Source organism: Trachymyrmex cornetzi, unplaced genomic scaffold (assembly GCF_001594075.2).
Source record: "Trachymyrmex cornetzi isolate Tcor2-1 unplaced genomic scaffold, Tcor1.1 scaffold321, whole genome shotgun sequence".
NCBI lineage: Eukaryota > Metazoa > Arthropoda > Insecta > Hymenoptera > Formicidae > Trachymyrmex > Trachymyrmex cornetzi.
In genome coordinates, this window is record NW_017297908.1 from 459514 (window position 1) to 470618 (window position 11105).

General features: G+C 40.5%; 1 protein-coding gene across 1 annotated transcript in view; it reads right to left on the bottom strand.

Moving 5' to 3' along the window:
* The window catches only part of HnRNP-K (Heterogeneous nuclear ribonucleoprotein K), a 134371-nt gene that overhangs the window by 86502 nt on the left and 36764 nt on the right, over window positions 1-11105 (bottom strand). Inside the window, exon 3 of the mRNA XM_018509931.1 lies at window positions 1743-1792. The gene's annotated coding sequence lies outside the window, so the exon portion shown is untranslated. The remainder of the gene's footprint in view (window positions 1-1742; window positions 1793-11105) is intronic.

Below are 11105 nucleotides of genomic sequence, written 5' to 3' on the forward strand. Positions count from 1 at the left end.
CGCTAACAAATAGAAATTGGGAACAATATTATTTATTGCTTTATAAATAAATATCAAATGAACATTCCGTCAACATAAATGATTTTTCTACTATGTTCTTTTTTAGACATCAAATTCAAGTTTTTTATTGGTAACTTATTGTATTTTTAAGGGAGGATTTATATCACAAACACAACTTTTCTTTTTATTTTTTCTTTCTCTTTTTCACGCTGACTTTTTTTAGAATGAAAGAACGATAAATTCTAGGCCAGCCCTGAAATTTCAGGAATTTTCCAAGAATTTTCCAAAATACATAAAATTCCAGTGTAATTCCAGGATCCAAGGATATTCAAGATTACTGGACACCATGAATTAATTATTTTGATACTCCAACAAAATTTATTTTTAATTCTGTATTTGACTACAAATTTTTTGATACTTAAGCAAAACCATTTTTTCCGTGCGAACACCAAGTAAAGAATTTTCGGAGCAAATACCGATTAGAATTAAATGTACCTTATAATCTTTGACGATACTCATGTATCGTATTAACGCGCTTGGGATTTCAAAATAGCAGCGCCATCGAGTTGCGGAAATACCGCGAAACCACTGAGTGCTATTGTTCGCGTTTACTGATTCCACCATAAGGACTGATTCATTCGGCGCCGCGTCAACTATCCCATTTCGTAGCATTAGGTTAACCCTTTGCGGTCTTCCTGACTCGATGCAGTGGTTTAGGAACGCGTACACAACACCTAAAAAGGGTTGTACTGCGAACTGGTGATTCGAAACAGTTTCACGTGTAGCGATCACGAGTAAGCACGAAATAACATTGCCGCGAGACAAAATGTACGACGATGCGTGATTTTTAATCTCCGGAGGGCTATTTGTTTTCGCTACTTTGCGTTCCAGCGGATCGGGACATCGCGGCGGAATGTAATGGAAATGCGATGGGAGATGAAAAGCGAGATGCGCGAGGCGAGTAACAATATTACTGCAGATGGGATGCGGCGGATTGAAGGTAAAAAGCGCGATCGACAGGATTTCAACTTCGTCTAGACCTTCGTTTATACTCGCATTCAAGGAAAATGGAAAAAAAACAAGAACGAATGTACAAGTAAATCCGTGAATAGATACTAGCGATCAAAAACTATTTTAATAATCTTATTAAAAATTATTTTTAAATAATAAAGCTACATGTACCTTTCTTCAAACAAAGTAAATAAGTACACTCAACTTAATTTAATCGCCAAGAATCAAAGGAAAACAATCTTCAACGAATTCCCAAAAGCTAGAAAGGTTTGAGAACCACTGGCTGCAGCAGGCCCTATGGAGAGAACCGTGCGCGAAGGATGAAGGAAGGCGCAATAACAATATCGCGTCCTGCCCTTGCTGTATGCAACCAGGGGGTAACGTCCTGTTACACCAGTCTGACCACTTCGCCTCGTCCCTCTTCCCTCTTCTCCAACCCTTCTCCGTGCGCGCGGACCGTTTTGCTTTGCACCGGCTTTGCTTTCGCCTTCGCCTTTCGCGGCCAGCAGGCGAAAACGTCGCGACCCGCTTTTCGCTAATCGCAATCCCATTCAGAGCGCGACTCGTTTCCACTGCACATACCAGCAGCGTAATAGAGGCGTTCCTGAGAATCTCTTTTGCTCGAGTCATCCACGTCGCAAGGAAATACATGTACCAAACAGCGATTCATGGAACACAAGTTTGACCAAAAAAAAAATTCTTCTTCGTTAATATGAGTAATCGTTACTCACCGATAATGATGTCCGCCCTTGCAGTCTCCGCGGTGAATCAGCACTAAGACCTGCACAACCAAGACAGTGGTGGTTTTAGTTTGCGCTTATATGCGTACGCATGTGCGTATTATTGTATTATAATTAACGTCGCGCGAGCTAACGTCACGTATCTCTTAAACTTATCTTAATGCTATTGTACGGGAAGGAACGCGGTAATTAGGATACCAGCGACGACGCTGTGCATTTCTCGAATTTCAGGTAGCTTCTTCAGAGTATCTTGTATTTCATGTATTATTAATTTTTAAACGCCTTTTCGATATGACATGAGCAGACTTTTTTTTCTAATACTTTTTTAATGCCTTTGCCTTTGTCCTTTTTATTGATACATACATTTGCTTCGTATCGTTATTCACAATTAAAATAATTAAAAATCAAATATAGACTCCTCGAAATTTAAAAAATATTAATTAAAAACTGTTTTTTGCGTTCACTCTGAGCCTTTTTATTGTAATTAATATAATACTATAATTAATATGGTTATTATTATATTTCAGTTTTCCATTTCTGGTTCACTTTTGGTCAGATTTAATCTGATAACAATGTAAAAATGGTTTTTTCTTGACTAATCTGCAATGATGGTTCTGCATGTAACTTTTAAAGTCAATTTAGTGATTAATCACAGCTGTAAAAATAATTATGTATAAAATAATTTTTATACATAAACATCAAATTAAATGAAGTTAATTTAAAATCGCAAGTTAACTAGAAAATAAAAAACTGAGCCTTTTGTTTGAAATTTTGATTAAAAGAAATTATTTACAATATGTTAATTTTTATGAAAATTTAGCAATCAAATTGGCCTGGCACGCCATACTCAAGTATTGTTCCTGTAGTGGCATTTAAGGATTGATTGATGATTATTTGATGCAATAAAAGATAAATATTTTGAATAACGAGTATTTAGAGACATACCTCGTTATTCAAGATATTTATTTTTTACGACGCATGCGTCATTAGAATTGTACGAGATACGCTCCTGTAATAAACAGGCCGATGCAAATTGAAAGTTACGAGTCTCTATTACGTTAGCATTAATTATAATAATAACAAAACATTCGCTTTAGTATGAAATTATGTTTTCGCGACTGGTTCGCGCATTCTTATACAGCCGGCACGGAAAAACGCACTTATGCGTCCCACGTCCGAGCGCATCGCACGATCATAAAACTGCACCGAGACTACGACCGAGTATCGCTATCACGTGCGCGGAATTAATTACAACTACTCGTCCAACTATTTATCGCCGTCCGGAGACGGAGCCCGACTCTCGAAGTGGACCATAAACGTGGCGCTTCTAAAAGAAATTGCGAAACCGCTTGGGAGATAAATCGTCTCGATTAACCAACGCGCATCTGTCTGGAATCTACGCGAGGTCACCCACAAGCTGACTCGCATACCACCATCGGTAGAGGGCATCCTTCCTTATTAAATCCTCAGTTGCTCAAACCTTTATAGGCATCTATAAGCATTTATTATAAGCAGCAGATGAAAATAATGACAGAAACATGCGAGTCTACTCGTATCAGGCGAATGTCGCGACAAATGTCAGGTGGCGAGAAGTGGAGTTCAAAGTCCATAGATTGATAGCCATTGAAATTAATCCACTTGAATGAAACAAAACGAAAGAACTGCGACGTTAAAACAATCAGCTGCGCTGCCCCGAGCATCGAGATCAGTCTCAAGGACTGACCCGGCGTGAAACCTTGGGCACTTTACTAGATCACTGTCACCAGGTGCACGCCGGGGAGAACAAACTTCACTCGCCGGCTACACGGGCTGCACGCTCGCGAATCACGATCGGGCACTCAAGGTTGAAAATTCCAGACGCCCCCCCTCGGGATAGGTCAGGGACAATGAACGTGCCAAACGCAGAGAGAGAGAGAGAGCAGCGGCAGCAGCTGCACCCAAAGTTCATTCAACTTTCCCACGCGAGAGCGTTCTTTTACACCAATAAGCGGCTGCGTGTCGCCATTGAAAACACGATTCACGACATCCTTTCGTTTCCGGATCTCATTTTCGGACCTTCAACTCTTCGGCTCGACCGGAAGAGTCGATCGACGGGAACGAACCTGGTAAGAGCGGCTGGAGCATCAACGCCTGAGATTCTGTAAACTTTCTCCCTCAGATTTTCACTGAAGAATTCAGCCGCGAGGAGGAATTTTACGACGAAGAAGCTTCGCGCGAGCGTGAATCTCGCGTGTGGACACGATTGCGGCAGAACTAGTACTAGGCCGAGAACACGAGTAAACTTCACCAAGTGGCCGAGGCTCGTTCCTCTCCGGCGAGGCTCGTCCACCTCTTCCTCGTCGCGAGGAGCCGCGAGTACTGGTGGGGCGAATCGCTCGCGGAGGGAGATCGTAGTGGCGAAGAGAAAAGAGGAGAGAGGAGAGGAGAGGAGAGGAGAGGAGCGGCGTGTGCTACACGCGAGCAATGTATGCGTGGCGCGGTGCAGCATCGAGCTGCAATGTGCGCGCGAGTAATGCGGATGCATCGTGATGCGGCAAGAGAGATGGAGGAAGATGCGGAGAGCACGAGAGAGGGAGAGAGAGAGAGAGATACAGTGAGTGCAAAAAGTATTCGTACAGAGAAGTACAGAGAGTAAATATTATCCAGCGAGAAATGAGTCATCGAATTGATGTCGAATCGATATCGACACGATGATTTCAACACTAATTCGACGTTTAATTGACGATCATTTTTCTTGCTGGGTATTATAATTAACAATTTATTCATAAAAAATACAATAGACTGTATGTTTCTTAAAATTATATATATACCAAAAAGATGTGTATTAATTAAAGAAAATATATCATCTGAAAAATAAGCGAAAATTAAAAATCCTATTGTTTGGATCCTCAAACAGTATTCGTACAGTTGAGAAATTTAGCTTCTAAAATCAGGAATACATGCAAAGCTCGTTTGCTTATGTTAAAACAGAATATATTCAATATATAAAATTGCTAATTAATGTTTATTTTTTACAAATAAGACTGTTTTCATTAAAAAATTCCTTGTACGAATATTTTTTGCTCTCACTGTATAAAGGAGTTTATTGTTGTTCTAGGACAAGTCTTTCAGAAACATAAAAAAGAGGAAACTGTTGGAACAGAAATATGCAATTTCTCGAGTCGAGATTTTCCTACATTGAATCTCTTTCAATCTCAATTAAACTTTATAAACCTGTCTTGATACTCTTGAACAATCAAATATGACCTCTTTTAATATTACTTAATCCACAACTTCTATTTAGAAAACTTCTTTTGTATCTAAAAGTAGGAAATTTTCCGATAACTGCCATTTACAGGCTCAATGTATATAGAAGCTCAATATATTTATTAGATTAGAACTTATTATAAATCTCTAGAGCCTACATACGTAACACAACAACAATAAATCAAACTGATACAAATAAAATATAAAGATAAACTATATAAAGACAGAAAGATGACATATGAAAAACAGATACAAATGAAGAAAAAGAAAAAAAAGCACAACTCCATATATCAATAATAATTAATGAAGCGGAAAGAAAGAGAAAGTCAATGAACGATTCTCTGAGATCGCCGCGTGATGAGAATTTCGTGGTTACGAAGAAGATTCTCTCTGCTCCGCGACCTCGGAGGTCACGCGTGATAAAACTCAAAGTTTTTAGGTCAGATTTCTCGATAAGGAGACGTACATATATTGTATCCCCAGAAGACGTGCGTCCACAAACAGAAACCAGTTGTTTATACCGAAAGCACGATTACGTGAGCGGCAAACGCTGACTGGCTAACCGCGTCACTCAACACCGACAAGATTATACACCTCGACGAATTCATCAACAGAGAATGTGTCAGGCAGAGATAGAGAGGTATGCAATAAGAATGCCGATTATTGAACAACTAAAGACGTTTTTGGATGAAATTAGAAAACCGATGAAACCAATAAAACAATTCCGAATTTCCTTTGTTAGTTTTCCTTTTTTTTATTTGTTTAATAGGAAATTTGGAACTACTATCTATATTATTGAGTAACCATAAAAAAATTATTTTTTAATAAAAAATAACAAATTGTAATAATAAAATGAGAATGTTTTGTCCATACATTTTTATAGAAGATTCACGTAAGTGATTGAATCTCGATCACTTTAATCAGCTTAAAATTATGCGCACTAAATCTTGGTGTTTATATAAGGACTGATTCTGATTCTTTTCTAGATTAATTATTATTTTTTAACAAAAAGAATAAAATTAACGAATCGTGACATTGAAATGAGAATGATCTACCTATACTTTTATAGATGCATATAAAATAATCAAATTTCGATTACTTTGATCAACTTAAAATAATGCACACAAAAGGCCTATTCTTTTTCCATATTCCAAAACTAAACTCCTTGCACGGTCCGTTATTTGTCTTTTTCTCTTCAATATGTAAAAGAAGAAGAAAGCTAAACCGTGTAAGAGATTCAGTCCTAAAGTACAGAAAAAGAACAAGCCTGATATCTTGATGCCCCCATAGGACGTAGCCCTGATTCTTTCCTAGATTATTCAGAGGCTTCTCTGAAATTTGAAACCAAGTGATTAAAATGCGCGAAGATGAAACCTCATCCGGCGGTGCCGTGAGATCGCGAGTAGTGTAGCCGTGGCAAAGATAACACTCGCGACTCGCGACTCGACTCTCTTGACCACTGGAGTGTCGGACGGCGCACGTTTCTTTCGACGTACCTGCGGACTGGTACCTGCGGACGGTCTTTTTCTTGTCTTCGGACGTCACGAGAGGTGACGAGAAGAAGAGACCCGCCGTCGGAGCCCGTCTTCCTCATCCGTCGCTACGACGACGACGGCGACGGCGAGGACGCGGGCGAGGGCGAGGGATAGACGTGGATCCGGTGGATCCCGAGCGAGGAGAGGGTCGCCGGCGCGAAGTCGCGGCGCGTGTAACGGGTTAGCCCGATGCACGGCATGACATGACATGCGTGTCGCTCACGGTACGGCGCGTCTGACGTGGCGTGCGTGCGGAAGTATATCGATCAGCTGACGGTCGGGCGGATACTGGGCCGCTTCGCGGAATTCACCATATTGTTGCGTCGGCACGCATGCGCCGAGCCCTCGTCCCTTCGTTCTGTCACTCTCCTTCTTTCTCCCTCTTCCACCCTTCCCGTGTCTCTTCCTCTCTTTCCTCTTTTCTTCCCTTACATTCTTCCTTCTCCCTCACCGTCTCTCTCCCGCGGCACCCATCTACCCCCCTCCCCCGTCTACCCCGCGACGATACGTACGGAATGATTCAGCAGGAACCCGCGATGTAGTTCCGAAACGTGTTCCGAGGGGGTGAGAGGGAGGCCGAAATATAATCTACGGTGGACTTACGGGTGCAACGTTTATCGATATGGAAAACGCGATTTTAGACAACTAAAAGAGACATTTTGAAATAAACGAAATCTTCACAGAGAGATTCTCGTGCTTTGAAAGTTACTTTTGACGGTAGAACGAGCGGAAGGAATTTTGTTTTACGATCGAGAGCGAAACAGAGGCTCGTGTCTCGTACACTGTTACGTTCATAATGTCAAATTATACTCGATTAGAGTCGTTTTTAATTATTTCTATAGATCGCCACTGCTTCTATATTCTAGTAGACGATAATTTAACTAAAACAATGGAGTTTAACAATTTAATTAAAAAATTTATTTTTTCCTCAAATTTATTATTTACTAAATGCGTTAACATGGATTACTTACTTTGAAATTTTATTAACCACATAAACGAACTGATTTACATTTTGACACAGATAAAAATTAAAAACAACAAAATATTGTTTAAAGAGATTGGACTCCTTTGAAGTAATTCTTACGACAACATATAGATCGGTATTCGCAATAGTCATTCGGACGCAGTCGGTTCTCATGTTTAAGACAATCTTAAATACAATCTTAAGATGTCACAAGCGAATCGTGGAACTGTATTAGCATCTCAAGACAGTACTTAAAACGGTCTTAAAGTAAGAACGAACTATGAATACCAGCCATCATGGTATTTTCACGATTTTCACGAACATCCAGTTACAACCCTCTTTACTCAACCATCCTCTTCCAATTCGCTCTTTCCATTTCCCAGGCGAGCATCCCGGGACTTTTTCATTCATACGTCGCTCCTCAATATGCTAATAGCTCAATCCTACTTCGCCATACCGTCTAAATTACATTATCGTATTACATATAAATTTGTCTCCTCTCTCTTTCTCGGTTGCCTCGCTTCCGCCGTCCTTCAATCCTCGATTTTACAATGCCAAGTCCCATCGCGTAACCCGCTCGTACGATTGTGCTCGAACGACTTTCTCCGATTTCTACGTTTCCTCATTTCCCATTTTCATCGGCCCCAGTAATGCTCGCAACTCCAGGAAACCCTGCGCCTATAGCCATGCACACAAGAACTGTATGCGTTATATATGTATGTATTTTAGTGTCACGCGAGTCACACGGTGAAATATATGTATATACGAAACACACAGACAATAGATCGGCCACAATTACTTCTCTATACTCGCGACCGCTCTCTAACAATAATTATACACGAAAATATGAGAAAACGTGTCGTGAATATCGATCCGTTTACTGGAGGACATTTCGCTTGTACCGTCAAGGCTGCGGCTATCAAAGAGTTCGCTTAATGATGTGCAGACTCTGATTAATATTCGACAAATACGTGCGATAATCCGTGAGGTCCGCCATCGATTTCCTTCCGTTCGCGTTCAAATTACGTCCGTCCGTTTTCCATTAGCGCACGCTCAGCCGAGACATTAACGAACCGCAACGAACGCGAAAGAATTACTTTTTCGAGCGACGATAATACTGTAGAGCGCGACGAGATAAGCGGGATAATAGAAAGCTGGAACACAATGTTAAATGGCGAAAAAATCTGCGGCATCTAATCGAGTCTTTTTTTTTTCTCTCCATGAGGAAAAATCGATCCCGATGTGACACGCGCACGTGTACCTATATGTATTCGCGGAATAAAAATTGACGTTGCAATTACACGTAGGTAGTCGAGAATGGGATCAAGTTCGCGCTCGATAGAGATGCCAGGACGAACCGACGGGCAGCTCGTGCTGGAACACGCTAAATAATTACTGGTATCAGTGGTAGCGCGTAATTGTCGGTTATCGCAATATAGCGATAGCACACAGTTAAATAATGATCGGCCATTATTGTAGCAATTCGAGAAAGACGAGACGTTTCCATCCGCCGTACCGGAGTTGATGGGAGAAAGACGGCGAAATAAAGACACGAAATAAAATATAACGGAGAAAGAGAGAAAGAGAAAGGACGTAGAACGAGAGTGAGAGGGATGTACCGCCGTGTACTGCGATTTCACGGTGCTGAGACGCGCGAGAGGATCCGTAGTCACGCTTCGTGATTCTCCCTGTATCTCTCTTCTCTTCTCTCCTCGATCCAAGGGAAAAAGAAACGGAAAGCTTTATTTCACTCTCGTGTCGAAACTGGTTATTCACGTCAGACGTTACAGCGACTTACATTAATCCCGCGCTGTAACGGTTGGCATTAATTGAATTCTCCAGAAAAGGCACAAGGAAAATTTAATGTCTGGGAAAACCGCGTCTCAAAGCGACATAATATATTTACCTCACGTATAATTACCTCATATTGCAAAATATTAAATGTAATTCGCCACGGCCGTAAATATTATTCGCGTTTTCACGCGTCGCAACAAAAACTAGGTATGGTTGGCTACTATCGTAAGAGCAGGTATCGACACTAGCTACACTCTCTGCGATTAAATAATAGTTACTAAACGGAGTTACACAGCGATCACGCGCGAAAATATGCAATTTTAATGACACATTATTTCAGTTTCATTAGCCATCATAGGTGATATAATTAAAAGTGTCATGCGGTACCTTTCACTGCAGTCAGAGAATTGTCGCGCATTTCCGACACTTAATTATCATCAAGTAATCTCCCGAGGCTCGCGCAGGATATAAATAGCGAATCTAATTGAATGAAAACGGCACGAAGGGAATAATTGACTCTAGTAAGGCAATCGCGAATTTCTTCGCTCGTCCTCGACTCATTCGAATGCGGTGCGGGTGCGAGGATCGAGCGACAGATATATCTTATCTTTACGCGATCGGGTAAGGAAGCATATTTTGAATGCACGAATTTCGCACGGCGACGATGAAAAAGCGAAGAAACCGGAGAGGATTGTACGACGCATTATCCTAACGCCGACCCGGTCTTTCTCGGAATACGAAGAACAATGCCGATCTTATCGGAGATCCTTGTACACGAATAGAGAGTGCGGGACTGGTTCGTAATTAACTACTAAAAAAAAGTATCCTAATAACATTATAATTTAGGCCTGTCCAATTTTACCTCCGGAGCCAAAACGCAAACCCAATGGCTGCGTTCAGCAGAAAAAGCAGCTTTGCAACTGTTGTAAAATTCTTCAATATGATTGGTTTATACATTTAGATCCAATGAGGAACTAAGGGCAAGACCAATCACATTGAAGAATTTTACAACAGTTGCAAAGCTGCTTTCTCTGCTGAATGCAGCCATTGACGCAAAAAATTCAATGTGAATAAGATTTCAGAGACTGCAAAGTGTTGATAAGCGGTGCTCAGACGTGTATCAGCACTTTACAGTCCCCTTAAAATCTTATCTACATTGATTTTTTTTGCACCGATGGCTTTGCGTTTTGTCTCCGGAGGTAAAATTGGACAGATCAGTTTTATAAATATTAGCGCACTTGCAAAATATTGGCTTGCTACCCTTGAAATTTATGCGATGTCGCTGGTATGAATGTATCGATCCGTTTAAACGTAATTTATATGCTACAGAGGACGATACACTCAGAAAAATGTCTAATTGAATTAATTCTGGTTAAAAATGAACAAATAACAATTTTCTAATTAAATCTTCAAATTAAGGGGATGCTGGAGTGACGGTCAAAGTTAATTAAGGTCGATAGTACAGACTTTTTTAAATTCCAAATTCGACAATAGTGACATCTTTCATTCATTTCTTATACTTATTATATATCGTTGTGTCTCGCTCAAACGCATTCATCTGTCCTTATCTAACATATTGCAACGCCATCTCTTAGAAAGAGATCAACTAAAATACTGCTCGATTTCATGGCTTCACATCAATTTTATTCGATATAACAGTATACGAACAAAATTTTTGGAGATTTTTTTCTCTTATACCAAAGCCCCCCTATCTCGTTTCTAAAAACATAGGATTGTTCTTCAAAGTTTTCTGTAGGCTGCTGGCTACTTATTTTAAACGGGTAAAATCCGAAACTCTTATATGCAGCACATATT